This window comes from Colias croceus, chromosome 26 (assembly GCF_905220415.1).
Source record: "Colias croceus chromosome 26, ilColCroc2.1".
NCBI lineage: Eukaryota > Metazoa > Arthropoda > Insecta > Lepidoptera > Pieridae > Colias > Colias croceus.
Genome location: NC_059562.1, coordinates 4,062,197 through 4,080,442, shown reverse-complemented (window position 1 = coordinate 4,080,442; position 18,246 = coordinate 4,062,197). Strand labels below are relative to the sequence as shown.

General features: G+C 31.8%; 7 non-coding genes across 7 annotated transcripts; 1 reads left to right on the top strand and 6 right to left on the bottom strand.

Moving 5' to 3' along the window:
- The first annotated feature begins 13,797 nt into the window (after positions 1 to 13,797).
- Positions 13,798 to 13,870, top strand: Trnan-guu. The gene has a single exon. It is a non-coding gene; the product is annotated as a tRNA-Asn (tRNA).
- A 327-nt stretch (positions 13,871 to 14,197) lies between these two features.
- Positions 14,198 to 14,270, bottom strand: Trnan-guu. Its single transcript has one exon. It is a non-coding gene; the product is annotated as a tRNA-Asn (tRNA).
- Positions 14,271 to 14,869: 599 nt separating this feature from the next.
- On the bottom strand, positions 14,870 to 14,942 carry Trnan-guu. Its single transcript has one exon. It is a non-coding gene; the product is annotated as a tRNA-Asn (tRNA).
- Positions 14,943 to 15,488: 546 nt separating this feature from the next.
- Trnan-guu lies at positions 15,489 to 15,561 on the bottom strand. The gene has a single exon. It is a non-coding gene; the product is annotated as a tRNA-Asn (tRNA).
- Positions 15,562 to 16,202: 641 nt separating this feature from the next.
- Positions 16,203 to 16,275, bottom strand: Trnan-guu. The gene has a single exon. It is a non-coding gene; the product is annotated as a tRNA-Asn (tRNA).
- Positions 16,276 to 16,985: 710 nt separating this feature from the next.
- Trnan-guu lies at positions 16,986 to 17,058 on the bottom strand. Its single transcript has one exon. It is a non-coding gene; the product is annotated as a tRNA-Asn (tRNA).
- A 789-nt stretch (positions 17,059 to 17,847) lies between these two features.
- On the bottom strand, positions 17,848 to 17,920 carry Trnan-guu. Its single transcript has one exon. It is a non-coding gene; the product is annotated as a tRNA-Asn (tRNA).
- Between the last annotated feature and the right edge of the window lie 326 nt (positions 17,921 to 18,246).

Here is an 18,246-nt window from a genome sequence, read left to right as displayed (position 1 = left end):
ACCTAGATACATGTGTGGGATAGATAAAATTATCACACTAGGTGTCAGCAAGGTCAATTGGATTCACGCTGACAAATAGACCCGATGATAGAATATGAGAGACGTATCTGACGCCTCATTATCTTAGAATTTAGTTTATTTATATTCTTATTTCATCAATTACGCTGATAAAGTCAATCATTCAAATTTTATTATCTCTCTGAAAATAGGAAATTAAACACCAAATTATTTTATTGTTACTTTGTTTGTCTATTTCGTCAATAACGATGATAAAGTCAATCATTAAAGTTTATCTCGCTGTCAATTAGAAATTAAACACGGCATTGGTAAATTTTTAAAATCTATTTCTGTTCGCTATTTTTGTGTAACTTTGCTAAATTAAATTAATAGTTATAAAAACGTATAGGCTGGTAACCACATTCGCTTTCATTTCACATAAAGAGGGTAGGCAAATTAATAACATTCGCATTAATTCACGACTACCCTCATCCGTCATCAATATTTTATTGATTAACAGAGCGAAGTAGTTAATACAAGACAATTGGACGTGATAGTTGTTAATATACATTCAAAGGTGATGAAAAACCATTACAATATAAAAGATACATTAAAGGTAAGTTCATTGCACTTTTCTTTCGTAAAGAATAAACTGTTGGTACATTTAAATCAAATGAACAATGAACAAACTTTACAAATTATATTGCCCATAAATAGGCACTAACAAAATAATATCAGTTTGGACCGTCTAATTAAGCCAAAAGTGATGAGTTCATCAATCATACGTGACAGGATGTCCAGGGGTCACTCCCGGAACAAAACACTTGAAGCGATAACAATTTGGGGGTGATAGACCGAAATGAACAATCATGTTTATCATTTAGGGGTCTATTAAATCGTTGGTGGGCTGTGTTAGTTATGTGCCGTGGGTTCGATCGTGTGTTCATTAGGTACCTAAAGATGAGACGTCTATTTTTAACCGACTTCAAAAAAAGGAGGAGGTAATCAATTCGGCCGGTATATTTTTTTTGTATTGATGATTTTAGATTTAATAATTCTATATTTCAATAGATATTCCCATGGAAATGGGATGTTTCACTACGGTAAGAAGTAGGTACCCTATATTATATATCTACCCTCCTTAATTTACTCCTCTTTTCTTTCTCCAAATATAAAAATGTGCGGCGTGAAGGTAAGACAAACTAACAAAAATAATTTCAAATCTTATAAATAAGTAAATATAAGCATGTAGAATAAACCAATTTAACCCTACGGTTGTCGCGTGGTCTACACGTGTAATCCAATCATATAAAATTGCAAATTTATAAAAATCTATTAGCTCCAGTTATTTCATCCTTCGTTTACTCTAAGTTGAATAACTGCTGCATGCACTCAGTGCAACGCGGAGAGTCGGGTGCGTGTGATTGTACAACAACATTCGCGGTCTCATACCAGCAAATATAAATAAATACATTATTGAATTAATAATTTAAAAGTCTGTAAGATTATTTTTAAAGTCGATTTTAAAAATAATGTTACAGACTTTTAAATTATTTATACCATTGCCAAGAATCCTTTCACACAAAATAAATGATTTCTTAGTTCTTCCACACCAAGAATGTCGATGGCCGGGTTTCTTGGTGTGGAAGAACTAAGAAATATTTATTTTCAGGACCAATTCGAAGAAATGATTTTGGTCGGTACCATGACTGCAATGGAGCCCGTAATTTAAACACACAAAAGGTGTGCAGTACGTGCAAAAAGTTTATATTATGTTCTGACCATTTTGATATTGTATGCTTATTTTGTTTGTAAAATACTGATTAGACTAGGTTTTTTAAGTATATATTTTTTTGATCTCATGTAATGTGAATTGTGTGATATTACAACTGAAAACGAGGTATCAACAAAAATAGTTTTGTAGTTGTTATTTTATCATAAAAGATATGGTTGTATATTTTGTTGATTATTAGATATAAATAGAAAATATATTGTAATAAAGATTTATGAATAAATAAACAGACTTTTTAATTTATTTGTGTACTTTTTCTTGTTTTAAAAATGGTATAACCTTGTAGACCACTCGAACACACACGTCACTTTTAGATACGCGACTACTGTAGGGTTAAATATGTTTAAAGTTAGTGAATTTATAAAATTATCTTAAGTTTATAAATAGCCCATTTTATAAAGATACTATAGATAAGAACCTACTGGCTACTTGGCGAATATTATTAAAATTGAAAACGAAAAATCTGTTTGTTACAGTTAATTGTTTAAAATTGTTTAATGGCAAAAATATCATTAAACACTTTCAATGAGGCCGCTCAATAATAGCATTATTATAGTGGTCATACAAACAATTCGGTTCCGGAAAAGCTGAAATATGTTACAATTTAATTTACTAACTAATAATTGTAATTTAATTAATATCAAAACAATATTATGGTCGGCCAATCGAATTATGTTACTATGAATACGGAATATATAACATATTGTTTATTAATGCTAAACATAATATTTGCGTGTTTGTTAAAAAGAACTATGGTTCGATGTTTATGTTAGTATATGTTTTTATAAATATCGTCAGATTGTTTCACACTTAGAATTCACTGGCTAAGCTAAATCTGCTTTCAAGTTTCAATCGTGTCATATGTTTACAAAAAATGCATTTAAATGAAAAAAAAAAAGAATATAATTGAGAAAACAGATTGATATTAGTTTCTTATTATAACTTGACATAACAAACTTTACAATATCTATACTAATATTATAAAGAGGAAAGGTTTGTAATTATGTATGTATGTAATGTATGTATGTACCTATGTATGGTTTACCGCATAAACAACTGGACCGATTTTAATGAAATTTAGCACAGACAATCTTTAGACCCTGAGAAAGAACATAGGCTACCTTTTATTGCGAACCACGCACGCTTTTATTGTGTACCACGGGCGAAGTCGGGGCGGACCGCTAGTGATAGATAAAATAGGCAACATATCATGGAACTTTCAAAAGCTTCGATTTTTGTAAGTGGTTTTGACTAGTCAAATATCAATATCAGTATAAAATATAAATTGTTTCCAAAATCATATCAATACCAGTTTTCAATTTCTCATATAGATTTGCAATCCATATACATAAATATCTAATTTAAATTGATAAAACGCACCAAATATATAAACTTATTTTTGTGTTGAAAAGAATTCGTTTGTATAAACGTTAAAAATACGTAAATCTGGCTTGACGCTTGTAAATCTGAATATTGGACAGTGGCAAGTGTACGATACCTTTACATCCAATAAGCGAGGTCAATAACCCGAAATACGTCATCTTTTTTTGCATCAGAGGACATTTTTAATAAATAATTTCATGTAATTCGTCACACCGGATTTTAAAATGAACGAAATGATGAGTAAAAAATGTAGTAATTTATTTCGCGATTATTCAAAGGTATGCCTGTATTAAATGTGATTTCCACGTTTTTTGTGTTGGTGAGATACTTAGCTTATATTTTGCATAAGGAAATTAATCTTCTTAATAACCGGTTATCATCTGTTTGAATTTATTTATTTGTATAAGTATTTTTATTTCCCTTCGAAGCTTTAAGGCGCCGCTACGTCTACACGTCTACACGCCTCAGTTATATGATAAGATAATAAATACCACATAATATAATATAAAAACCTATACTTAGTTTTGTAATTCTGGCTTACAAATGAAACTATTTATTAATTGATTCTCTCTCAAATACTAAACTGAAGATTGAACCGCAAATATTCCGTTCAAGCTTGGAAATAGATTTAATCTATATTTAAAACTATTAAATAATGATGACATTAATTTTACAGAATACAAGCAGGGGTGGACTTCAAAAAATAACTTAAAAAAAGGACTAACGAAATCGGTTCAGCCATTCTTGAGTTTAGCGTTTAGCAACACAGCCTTTCGCCGGCGGCCTTGCCTGCATAGTCAAAGGAAAAGCACATCTCTCATTTATGTGCAATTTCGTGGATAACACCTATCCTATACTTATATCCTCCTTCAGATTTTAAACTATCTTCTCACAAAATTTCATCCAAATCGGTTCAGTCGTACCTTAATAGGCGTGAAGAAAAAACAGACAGTTACTTTCGCATTTATAATATTATTTAGAATTGCATCAATGAAGCCGACTGTATCTTATCTACTTCGCTAGAGTTCGATGAGAATGTAAACAAATTTTGGCATGTTTACATTTTATTATAAACATAATGTAATAATAATAATAGTTTAAAAAAACTAAAAAACACGCTTTTTATAGAAAACCGAACTAAAAAATAGAAAATTTAAACAAATTAGTGTATTGTCATCGGTCCTCAATAAATCTACAAAGTTTGAACGAAATCTGGCCGTTTAAAGTGGGTCAAAATTGCGCCCAAAGAAGTCGGTTACAAACATACAAACATACAGGTGAAGCTAATATAAAGCGTGTAAAAAGATAACAAGTACGTTATGATTTATGGAAACGTTTATTTACAATCTTGATAAAAAAAATTATGTTTTAATTCTACTAATATTATAAATGCGAATGTTTGTTCCTCACAAATGGTTAGATGCATGGATGAACCAATTACAGTGAAATTGGTTATATAGGTAGCTGAAGACCCAGAACAAGAAATAGGCTATTTTTATACAGGAAACTCCACAGGAACGGGCACTATGCGGTTTTTACTCTGAAAACGCGGACGAAGCCGCGGGTGGAAATCTGGTAAAATACCCTCATCAATCATTGTACTTGTATATTTTTATATTATAATAACAAGCTTTTGTCCGAACATTATTTCAAACACAACTACTCCATCCATAAACAACTTTTAAAACAACACATTTATTCCAAGCTAATCCATTAGTATCATTACCCTAACAATAAAATATCCGCAGTGCACTTACGGGTAAATATGAGAGCCATTTCTGAGAACCGGATAGACAGACTAACAGATAGCATAGTATAAAGAGAACCAGATAGTGTACAGGACATGTTAGCATCTGGAAGGGATCCAGAAAGTCCATTCAGTGTTGCACTTGAATTAATCAATTGTTTTAATCCACTAGCTGTAAAGGCAGCTGTTGGTCGCGGGTGAAGCTGGGCTATGGTATAAGTTGATAGATTTTAATTTTAAGGTTGTCTGGTAGAGATAGTTAGGCGCTACTTTGTTACCTTCATCGTAGGGGATAATGTTTAGTGTTATTTTTACTGACTTTGTATTTTATACTGTAATTGGGGTAATTACAATAAATACGAGTACTTACTTATATATTGTATACGCTCTATACATGAAGGTCACTTTTGCGTAAGTGTATGACTATCAAAAAGTGTATTAAATAAAATAAAAATATACTGTATATGTAGAGTACATTTGCCTCATTTCTTTTAGCTTATTTCTTCAGTATTTAATGTTAAAGTAATTGCTTATTATATTAGGATATCCAAGAAAATAAATAAAATCGTGGTTCAGCATTGAAATGCAATATAAAAAGTGTAAAAAGCTCTGTATAGGAAGACAGAGAGCTTTCATGGGCTTTTTTTGGGCTTCGACTTTTCACTTTTACATAAAAATGTATTCGAAGTTTGTATATTTGGCCATCCTTTGCGTAATAACAGAGTAAACCGTGTACAATTCCAATAATTCCTTTTTACCGTCATTTAATAAATTAATTTCTTCCCGCGTTTTCTTATAACTTAAGCCGCGCCCCATCGTCGCCAAGATCTATTTATTGTTGAAGCACGTGTTAGTTTATTTGACATAAAATGCATTCTAAATTGCTCGTTAGTTAGGACAGAGTCAAGAACATTTATTTAAGTGTACTTTGATCAATGATTACAGTGGAGAAGGGATGTTATAGCCCCTGGAAACTGTTTTAATTGAATTTATTTTGTGAAGTGGCTTGTTGGTTTTTGAATGTTGGTAGTTATGATGTAATTTTTGGTTGGCTAAGTATATGGTATGTAACACGTATAAGTATATCGGTATATTTTAGCGTAAATTTACGTGTGTAATAATATGTCGCTATTCATTATGTTCTAGATTTAACTTAAGACTATATTTTGTGCATTATTGTATTAATATTATTATACATGGTTTAAACGAGTGTACATACGTTCTTTAATTAGTATAAGGTTTTCATTATTAATGGTTTATAAAAAATAGAGTATTTCGCACATAAAATTGATGGATGCCTAATATTATAGAATAACTAGGTATATATTTCCCGTTTTTATCTATTTTCAAGATCAAAAGGTCATGATTTTCACTTGGCAAGTATTCTCGCAATTAATTTGCAAAATAAATTGCAACTTACGGAGCCTGTAACGAGATGGCACTATCACGCGTTTTAATTGAACAGAATTATTATAATACTTGTTCTACACTGTGATACATGCAGATTAAGGCTTGCTATACACGAGCGGTTGAAATGTTTTCGAGTAAAAGGTGAAGTAGAGTTTTTATTAGAATGTATGAAAATATGTATTTAATATCTAGTAATAGTATTTGTTTAGAAATGTAAGAATCGCGATTTAAATATATCAACAGTACATTAAGAAAGTGGTAGGTAGCTGTCAAATAAATTTCCAGTAATTTTATGACTCCTATTTACAGATTAAAACGTTACTATGTGCCCAAATTTATCATTTTCGGTCTTATCGTTTTTATGTGTATTAAGAAAACCTAACACAGAGCCACTTGATCCATTGTTCTTTAAAATATCGGAAGATTTAATGGAGATTTTCGCTCATTTTGATACAAAGGAATGACTATCGAATATAGACCGTCACGGTCAACCCAAACTCGTGTATACAGACCCTTATCCACACTTCACACAATTATCGATTTAAATCCAACGACATAGCGATTAAATCAGCTTGCATTGCATTTATAGAGGTATAAGATGTTTTTATTGCAATATGAACGCATCGGATAAGTGTCATCTAAAGTGAACTGAAATATTATACTTTGGAATGTATCCGACTTTGCATCAGTACATATTTCACTTGCTAATTGCGTATTTTATTATAATAATATTTACAGCTTAAATGGCATATGGAGGCACTTTTAATATGTAGTAGGATATCTTAATGGATTCACAGTTCACCACCTTTATGTTAAGTTCTTTTAAATGTTACAAAGAAAATATTATGTGGACGTACATATATATTCTTTATTAAAAACGATCTACTAAATATGCAAGTCTAACTTCAAATTGTCAAACTATACAAAGTATATATGGAATCAGCTTTCAAAAAGAAAAGAATCATTGAACCCAAAAAAATAAAATAGACGACTATCTAAACGTAACCTTCTTTATTAGGGCGGTTGAAAGACAATTAACTGGCCGGTTGGCTCGGTTGGTAGTGACCCTGCCTTCTTAGCCAGAGCTTGTGGATTCGATTCCCACCCAGGGCAAATATTTGTGTGATAAACATAGATGTCTGTTCTGTGTCTGTGTGTTAATTATCTATATAAGTATTTATTTAAAAATTATGTATATATATTGTATGTATAACAGCCATCTGATTTCCATAACACAAGCGAAAGCTTAGTAAGATCGTGACGTGTGTGAAAATTGTCCTGAAATATTTATTTATTACTAGCTGCGCTCCTGTTGGTCTTAGCGTAATGATATATAGCCTATAGTCTTCCTCGATAAATGGGCTATCTAACACCGAAATAATTTTTCAAATCGGACCAGTAGTTCCTGAGATTAGCGCGTTCAAACAAACAAACTCTTCAGCTTTATAATTTACTAGCTGCTCCACGCGGTTTCACCCCCGTGGCTCCACTCCTGTTGGTCGTAGCGTGATGATATATACCCTATAGCCTTCCTCGATAAATGAGCTATCTAACACCGAAAGAATTTTTCATATCGGTCCAGTAGTTCCCGAGATAAGCGCGTTCAAACAAACAAACAAACAAACTCTTCAGCTTTATAATATTATTAGTATAGATAAGCTTATAGCTTATAGCTTATTTACAAGCATAATATAATCTTTAGCTTTATAATAGATTTTCTAACCGAAATTAATAAACTAAAACTGTGTACTTAGTAAATTTCCTAGTATAGCGTCCGTTGTTTTTCACTTACATTCAGTAAATATGTTGCCAGCCGCGGTACGTGTTCCGATTCGAATGGAACTAACACCAACACTTGTTCCAACTTTGTTCCACTCAAGTTGCGAGTTACGACTTAGATTATGTGCTAACGACTGTATAGTTGTTAAATATATTCGGCGCATTTGGACCTTATCTATGTTTTATACGCTGAGATGAATATTGATGTAAAATTAAATGGAAGTATTTTTTGTAGCATTTCTATGATTTTCATAGTAAACAAGAGGTATACATTATAATATGTATATGCATATAATTATGTAGTACGAGCGAAGCCGCGACCGGAAAGCTAGTTTTCTTATAGATTACGATACTAAAAATATTACTAATCTACTATATTATATCAAACTAGCGACCCACCCTGGCTTCTCAAGGGAGTAAAACTGATACAAAATATATACTATGTATTCAATAAACAAATAAACCTTGACCCACGCTATCTATGAGAAAACTGCATCACAATCCGTTGCGCAGTTTTAAAGATACAAAAAGACAGCGGGAAGCGACTTCGTTTCATACTGTAAAGTGATATTGATTACATAATGAAACTATTCTTATAAAATTTGTTAAAATGGTTAATTGTCAGTAGAATTAAAATAAAACAACAAATGAACGGTAAAATATCTTAATTCTCTATGAATTAATCAAAGTTAGCTTAAAACAGATATTCCAGCAATTCACTAATCGCTAGATATACATCAGATCTCAATACAATAATTAAAACGAGTACAATTCTTAATGACGTCGGCAAAAACTTTGTTATGTGCCGACAAAAAAGTGACGCGTCCACATAGAGCAAGCTATGAACAGATGTGTACCTAGAAGAAAACCTACCTTAAAGAAAATACATATTAATTATTCGTTTTACAATATTAAAAAATAAGTACTAAAATATGCGATAAAACAACTGTATGTGGATATTGTTATCATTTCAAGTACCTATTACTAACTTAGTAATTTATACGCAAATCCGTTTATTGTATTTAATCAGGTACAAAATAAACTTTAACTCAAACAAACTCAAACATTTATTTATTCAATTAGACATCTTCTAGAAGCACTTTTGAATCGTCATAACTGATAAAATATTTCTAACATTTACCACCGATTTGGAAAGCAGTATCTATGAAGAAGAACCGGCAAGAAACTCCATAGTTGCTCTTTTAAAATCATGTCAATATTAGATACAAATTAATCTTACATGATATGAAATTATATAATATATCAAAATATACCAAAGAATTATTAAATAATCGTAGACTACTATATTATCATTTTTTTTTGTACATGAAAACCAGGAAGAGAACACCAGAATGTTAATCAAATTTTATTTTTTCAGGGACACCAGGAGGCAGCCAAAGCCAGCAGTGGATCCACGTGCAGCAGAGCAAGTCACTAACCACTCCACCAGCCTTTTCAATGTTACATCTGTAACAAGAACACGTTGTAATTGATAAATAAATACAAATATTTTGCCATGTCTGTTTTTTATTTACTCTACGTACGTACCAGCTAGGTTACAAAAGATATTAAGTAGACTCGCTAGCTCGATGACTCAGACATTTTTTACTGAAGTTTTATTCTCAAATGCTTGATTTGTATGTGACTTCAAGTATTAATACAAATGCTTAGAGAAAAATGAAAAAAAAATTATATATTCGTATGTATGAACAAAAATTGGGATTTATGAGTGTAGAATGTTATTTTTAGAAAAGAAGAAAGATAGATTATAGTATGTATAAATCCCTAAACATAATAATGATCATAAATGTAATTTACTTCTAGACAAAAAATTATAGTCAATGATCTGTATGAAAGAAATCAATATGGTTTTTAATATAGCATTGAAAAAATAATTTACTCCTGTGTTTTGCTCTAAAAAGGCCTCATCTCTATAATATGGTTATTAATTATTAATAGTCGTAAAATGAGAACAGTACCTATACTAACATTTAATGGAATTAAAAATGTCTTTCTTGGAATATTATTTATAACAAAAAATATATCTAAATCTCCTTTTCCATTAGCACACTGCATAATATTTGCCATTATTACTTTTCGTTTTTATATTTCTTTCGTTAGACGTTATATTATAATAGTGTGCCTTGTATGTTCTTTATTTCTAAAATTATATCCTATTCCTATTATAATATCATCTTTTAATTAAGTACTTTATATACTTAAAACTTCAAATAAAAACCCGCATAGTTCCCGTTCCCGTGGGATTTCCAGGGTAGAACCTATCCTATGTGTTAATCCAAGTAGCCTTCTATGTGTGTGCTAAATTTCATTGTAATCGGTTGACGGTTCAGTTTTATTTGCGTGAAAGAGTAAGAAATATACATACACAAACACATACATCCATCCTCACAAACTTTTGCATTTATAATATTAGTAGGAAATAGGAGGATTATGAGTTATGACCGATGTCTTATTCCTAAGCTACACAAAAAACGTGTATTATAGCCTACTATTTATAAACTTTATAGCACGAGAACGAGAACGAGAACTGTACTCCGCTCTTGTTGGTCTTAGCGAGATGAATGGGCCATCTAACACCGAAATAATTTTTCAAATCAGACCAGTAGTTCCCGAGATTAGGACGTTCAAACCATTAAAAAAATAACTCTTCAGCTTTATAATATTAAAGTATAGATTTTACTATACCATCGATATATCCTTGAAGTCACTTAAATTTCTTCTGCTATACCGTATAAAAGATTTAAAATATATTTATATGGTCGATGTCGGAGAGATAAACTCGTCACTTACGCTAATGGCTCCGTAGAACAAGGGACAGAAAAGCAATTAGTTGTATGTCACTTTGTGTTATATCGGGCTATGTGAAATCTATGCGTTCAGAAATCTGCAATATAAAAAAGTCAAGTTTTCTGGATGAAATAGTTTATGTTTAAATATATTCTTTGTATTTGTTTTTATTGATTGTTTTTTGTTGACCTTACCAACAAAATAATAAAAGGAGAGTTGTCTCTACATTTTTATACTATTAATATTATCGAAATGATTTTAAGATGTAAATGAATGAAAGTGAACATAAATTAAAAAAAAAATGAGTAGGTTAGGGATAATATCTATACTAATATTATAAAGAGGAAAGGTTTGTATGTATGTATGTATGTATCCATACAGGTTTTCACGCATAAACTACTGGACCGATTTCAAAAATTCTTTCACCATTACAAAGCTGCATCTTCACTGAGCAACATAGGCTATATTGCATTTTCAAAAAAAAATAGAGATTCTTACCAAAAATGCAATAATGTAACCCAAGGTGTATAAAATTCCTTAATAAAAATTCTGTCATCGCGTGCGCTGCGGAATCTATTCCTTGAAGTAGGTACGAGGATGGTTCTTATGAAAAAAAACGTAAACATGCAGGTACCACAGGCGAAACCGGGTCGGACCGCTAGTAAGGAGAATTTGGATACTACTGGAGAAGAGATTTGGATACTATAAGACGAATTTAATAAGGTCATAACTATTGTAACGAACTATATAAAACCGATAACACGGATCAGTATATAACAATTTCTATGCTAGTGTTTGCTCTTCAAGAGTTTCTTGTGACCTAGATTCAATGATAAAAGTCTAGTGTTTGTTGAAGCTTGACTTGTGGTCTGAGAGATGGCGATAAAAACGGTGACATAAGATTTAAAGCGAAAGTAATATCTATAATATAAAAATGAATCCCAAAATGTGTTGGTAAGCGCATAACTTGAGAACGGCTGAACCGATTTCGTTAATTCTTTTTTTATTATATTCCTTGAAGTACGAGGGTGGTTCTTATGTAGAGAAAACGTAAATATGTACCACGGGCGAAGCCGGGGCGGACTGCTAGTAATAAATAAAATAAAGTAGTGTATTAATTACATGCTATACTGAGTATACCTACTATGTGGAGCGCCGTTTCACGAATTCGCGGGCAATAGCAAATTTTTCTAAAGCTTACATACGTTGTACAGAAAGAAATTTCAGAAGTTTGTATACTGTACAATACTGGCTATGTCTAGTGTGGAAGGCGCCGGTCATCTCTAGCAAAGATTTAAACCAAGTTGAGGCGATCGTCGAGTTTAAATTGTGTTACGTCAATGTATTGTTACTTAATGAATGATTTTTATTTTTAAAGATATATTAATGCTAAGTATTATCAAAATCCGTTCAGTGATTTTCGAGTGAAAGAGTAACAAACATTCATTCAATAAATTCTTACAAGCTTTTGCACCGAGCTTTCGCATTTATTGTATTATACTAGTGGTTTCACGCGGTTTCACCTAAGGCCGAACCTGTGGAAAAAGGTACCTAAGTATTTCCATAGCTTATAGTTAATCTGGTACTATCAAAATCCGTGTATTGATTTTCGTGTGCAAAAAGAACAAATATACATACATACATAAATAAATCGATCTATCCTCACAATTTTACATTTTTAATTCCCGCCAGCTCTTAGACTATCAGGCTCACTAGAAAATTGTAGAAAATAGCCTTCACTTCGACGTAAAGTAAATTGTTATTGAAACAATTTGCTTAAAAGATTCTACAGTTTTCCTTTGATTAAGTGCTTCTATAGGCAGATGTGTATTTTGAGAACATTTCTATTTTACCGGCATAATATAAATTATTTTCTATTTCCATTAACTTACAAAGAAAATTAGTTACGCTAAGATTAATAGTGTACACCCGTAGGAGGTCACTTTGATTATAAATATTATGATTATTTTAGCAAAATCAACCCTAAGGTCATTAGTTAAGGTTGAATGTTTCTTAGCATGTTTAGCATTGAAGATGTCAATGCAAGAAACATTATTTGTATTATTGTATAGTATTGTGTCGCCTTAACATTAGCTCTTTTGTACTACCCTCATTACACCCACATTTCTTATCTGGTAGCGTAACGGCAAATACGATTGCCAACATTAATGTATGATATACTATTTTCATTTTATTCTGTTATTTCATAAAGCTTTTTTCCAAATTATGTACCATTTTGTGACGTATAATAAGCTGAACAAATAAATAGATCGTCAATAGGTTTTATTTTTAATTGGCATTTAAAGTTTAAACAGATGTTTCTCTTTATTTTTGTCATTTACTTTGTAAGAATATTGTTTAAGTAATTACTCCATTTTGTTAAATTGTACTTCTGAAACCGGCAATACTTTATATTGAAAAGTTTTTATCCTGAAAAGGTTTACATCAATGTCAATTTTTTATGCGAGCAAAGATTTTAATTTTTAATCAATTGAACTTTTATTTCTCATTTTATGTTTTCTTTTACTCTTGCTTATTACAAGAAACATGAATTGTATGGTTCAATTTTCCATTTAAAAAAACAACGCCATATTTATTTCAAAACATTTATTTATATTTAATTATTAATTTACTTAACTCTACCGGAGACAGCAGATTTCTTCCTTCTTAAGATTTTTTATTATTATTATTCTACTCTTTATGATGCTTATCTGTAAAATCTAGAGCAATATATTTGCCTTCGAAGATAGAGTTATAATAACTAAAGTAGATAGGGAAGATTTTATAGTAAGATATTGTGTTGTCAAACATATAAAGGGAGAAATTTTGAATCATATTTTGAAACAAAAGCTTGAATTTTGTATTCATACCTAGAGATATAGCCTCCGTGGCGCAATGGCTAGCGCGTTCGGCTGTTAACCGAAAGGTTGGTGGTTCGAGCCCACCCGGGGGCGGGAAATCTTTTTGGCTGAGTTTACCTCAAATTGACTTCAATTAGATTAATGAAAAGCGGTTGTTCATAAAATACAGATTAAATTTTTAGAAGGAAAGGTAAATAGAGGTAATAATAACTATATTTTATCTAGCTTCAGTTTAGATTCTGACAAAGTTCGCTAAATATTTTTTGACACTTAACTAATTAGAGTGTAAAAAAATGTCCAAACGAAATTAGAGTTACTACAGTTGTTATAGACTAGAATTGTTTCATATCAAATTATCAAATTGGAAACTCCTTTTTCTAATCGAACCTTTTCGTCATTTTTGAATAAAAATAAATTTCCCGCCCCCGGGTGGGCTCGAACCACCAACCTTTCGGTTAACAGCCGAACGCGCTAGCCATTGCGCCACGGAGGCTATATTATCTACGTATCAATAAATTTAGCACACTTTAATAGATTTTTTAAAATATAATGCTTATCAGAAATGGAGGAAACTATTTATTTAGGTGTATCTCATTTAAGCAGTCCGCTGTCCTCAACCGTGGTACATATATAATATTAGATAACTTATAGGAATCAAAAACCATGTACAACTGCGAAAGAGTTTGAAATCGTCCCCGTAGTTCTTGAGATTAACGCGTTCAAGCAAACAAAAAAAACCTTCCTCGAGGACCACGCTATCTATTGATGAAAACAGAATGAAAATCGGTGCAAAAGGTTTTGAGTTAATCCCAAACAGACAGACAGAAGACTTTGTTGTATACTATGTAGTGATTATAACTTTATTGGACTAATAAATTAAGACAAGATTAACTGCTATAGGTTCATTTGCAACATTGCTCTATGTTTTAACAAAGAACAATGTTGTAACGTTTGTGCAACATTATGCATCATGATAAACAGAGCGCAATGTTGCTAATGTACTTATAGCAGTAAATCTTTTTGCTTTTTATATTCTTCTATGAAATGAACTCAGTTATTACATGCAAAACATAATGTTTCTAAAAGATTTCCCGCCCCCGGGTGGGCTCGAACCACCAACCTTTCGGTTAACAGCCGAACGCGCTAGCCATTGCGCCACGGAGGCTATATCTATAGTAAAAAATGTTTAAAACACATTTTAAATGTATTATAATTTTATTGTGTACATTAGCGATACTTAGTTATACGAAAAAAATTATCAATAGGCATACATTTTAGGCTGATGACGTTAATTCCTGGACCTCTATGATTTTGCTTTCTGTTTGTAGAACATTCTTGACTAGTTAAGTATCTGTTTTGAGTTTGGACACATGCATTTCCAAAGGCATTCTCCAGTTTCATGAAATAGACAAATTGTTAAACATTCTCTACACAAGAAATGAGAGCAGAAAAATGAACTTCTGTTTTACTCGCATAATTCCAAATTTGATGGAGATTGGCAAACTATTTATAATTTCATTGGGAATACTAATGATAAGTAGGAAAGATTAAAATCAGATTTCTATATTTCATTCGGAGGTCAGTGAAACTTCATGCTAAAATAAGAAATAAGCTCATAGCTATGGGAGGTTTTAGAGATTTCTTATTTCGCTACACCTTGCGATGCTAAAAGGTAACTTCTAATCCAAACACTATGTTTAAAAGAAAATCCCGCCCCCGGGTGGGCTCGAACCACCAACCTTTCGGTTAACAGCCGAACGCGCTAGCCATTGCGCCACGGAGGCTGTGTCTTAGTATCAGCAATGTTTTGGACACCTTTTAAATCATTGTTCATCATTATAATTTTATTGTGTACATTAGCTATTCTTAGTTTAAAATGCCTAGCATTTTCATTGATATCGCTATTTACTGAGTCACTAGGTATTATCATCTGGACCTTCCTGTTTAAGAGTATTCTTAGCTAGTTAAGTATCAGGTAACTTCATAGCTAAGCATGTGGTTGTAGAGGTTGTTGGAGTTGATAGAATATGGAGTATGAAACAGGTATCTCCGAAGGCTTCCTGTCAGATCTAATTTCTCTAGTTTCCTGAAATGGGCAAGACGTCTTTCTTGATACAAAAAATAATAGGAGAAATATAAACTTGATTACTTATATTCTACTCGTACAATTTTAGTAGGTATTGAGTGAAGTTTATAAAATTAAGATAAAATTATTTTCGCGCAGATCCGATCAAATCACTGTCACTTATTTGCAAAAATATGAAATTATAGGCGAAGATGTGCTGCAGCTGTTTGTAAGTATCATCTGCAATCTAGGTATACCTAATACCCCTAATTTGCTTCACCTAGCGATGCAAAAAATGTTGTTCAAATTAATTTATACATTCTTTATAATATGTATAAATACCATGATAAAAAGATTTCCCGCCCCCGGGTGGGCTCGAACCACCAACCTTTCGGTTAACAGCCGAACGCGCTAGCCATTGCGCCACGGAGGCTATATATATTACTAACAATAAGCAATACACACTTGTATTGACATTTTAAATATGGATATCAAATTAAACTCTATACATTAAATAGTAAAATTCGAGTTATTTTATCTCATGAGTCAGGTATCGCAATTAAGTTATAGGAAGATTATATTCATATATAAAATGAATTTAAGAAAGGTTAGAATATAGGAACCCATAGTCCCTCACACAAAAGCACTTTATTGTATAATGTTCCCTAATATTATATAATGCTCATTCTTTTCAGTTTTCTGGCTCCAATCCAGTTCATGCGATAGAAATGTATTTTCAAACTATTCAAGGTCACTGGGACCAAAAGAAAAACACCACATACAAAATATTGTGTGAGTACATCTGTGAGGTGATGTGATATTGCATAGCTCTAGCAGCTGAATAAATATTACGTACGTTTTCAGTTTATTACATTACATAATGTTGACTAAAATATTCGTCATTTAACACTTTTACTTAGTTTCCACGTTACGTTCAATGAGGAGACTGTACTGTGACTGTACCTTAATGCTCAATTAATGTTCCAAATTCATATTCCATTTCTGTTTTTCAGTTGTTTTATCAGTTATACGATCACGTGTTCTCTAAGGCATGTGTTACATGAACATTAGATGAAATGTACATTTAACTCTACCAAAAAGGCATTTATCCTAAGTAATATATGATTAAGTTGGACAAAAAGACGCCCCCGGGTGGGCTCGAACCACCAACCTTTCGGTTAACAGCCGAACGCGCTAGCCATTGCGCCACGGAGGCCATATCTATTACTAAGAATAAGCTATACACACTTGTATTGATATTAAATATTTAAAATTTGTAAGAATTAATTATTTTCAGAAGCAAAATTTATTAGCGAACAATAACTCTCCAAAAGATCCAAGAATTATGTCAGTCCATTGCCACTTTTCCCGATTCTTCTGAAAATCAGGATTTTAGGAATTTCCCTGTATTTGCTACATTTTTAATGAAATTAAGTCCTAAATTCCATTCTTAAGAAACTGCATACTTCTATCTTCATATTTTTATATTGTACAGTTCACCTTAGTTTAAATTAACCTTCTAGTTCAGTTAAAGGTGGTCTAGCAAGCGAGTGCTCATATGGCTTTGTTACTTCACTAAGCCAGCCATTTGTTAAGCTATACGAAGTCCTTAAACCCAAGCCTGAGACCTCAAAACCGAAATTGGAGAAATGGATTTAATTTAAAGGATAGTACCCACGATATATCATTTTGTCTTTCCACACTACATTTCATGAATTCATTTTACTTATAAATCGATCTATTTATTCCAAAATTAAATACAATATAACATTCTAGATCTGTTCTTCATAAAACTTTTTCTTTTATTTTATTTAAATCTATTTTTCTGACTTATCCAGATAAGTCCGATGGTATCATGAAATTATTTTTAAATCTCATTAGTAATAAAATTAATGTCTTGCTTAGCTATTTTGAAGGAAACTACATTTTTAAACTAATGATTGTAAATCAAAGAATTTGCAAAGTTTCTTATACTTACTTCTCAAAAAAGGTTCAAAAAGTATGCCGCCCCCGGGTGGGCTCGAACCACCAACCTTTCGGTTAACAGCCGAACGCGCTAGCCATTGCGCCACGGAGGCTATATTACATATTTTTCAGTTTATAATTCCGTATAGTTTAATTTTTGAAACAAAAACATAGTTGACGTTGGTGTGTGAAAAATCCTTAGATATATTGTAACTCAAGCTGTCCAGAATCCTAAAATTAAATTATGACCTTAGTTTCAGCTAAATGAACTCCATATAACGTTCTTATTTTATAAAAAACTAGCGGTCCGCCCCGTCTTCGCCCGTGGTACATATTTCGCAATAATAGTAGGGTCTAAAGATTGTCTGTGCCAAATTTCATCCAAATCGATCCAGTAGTTTAAGCGTGAAAACAATACATACATACATACATAGTTACA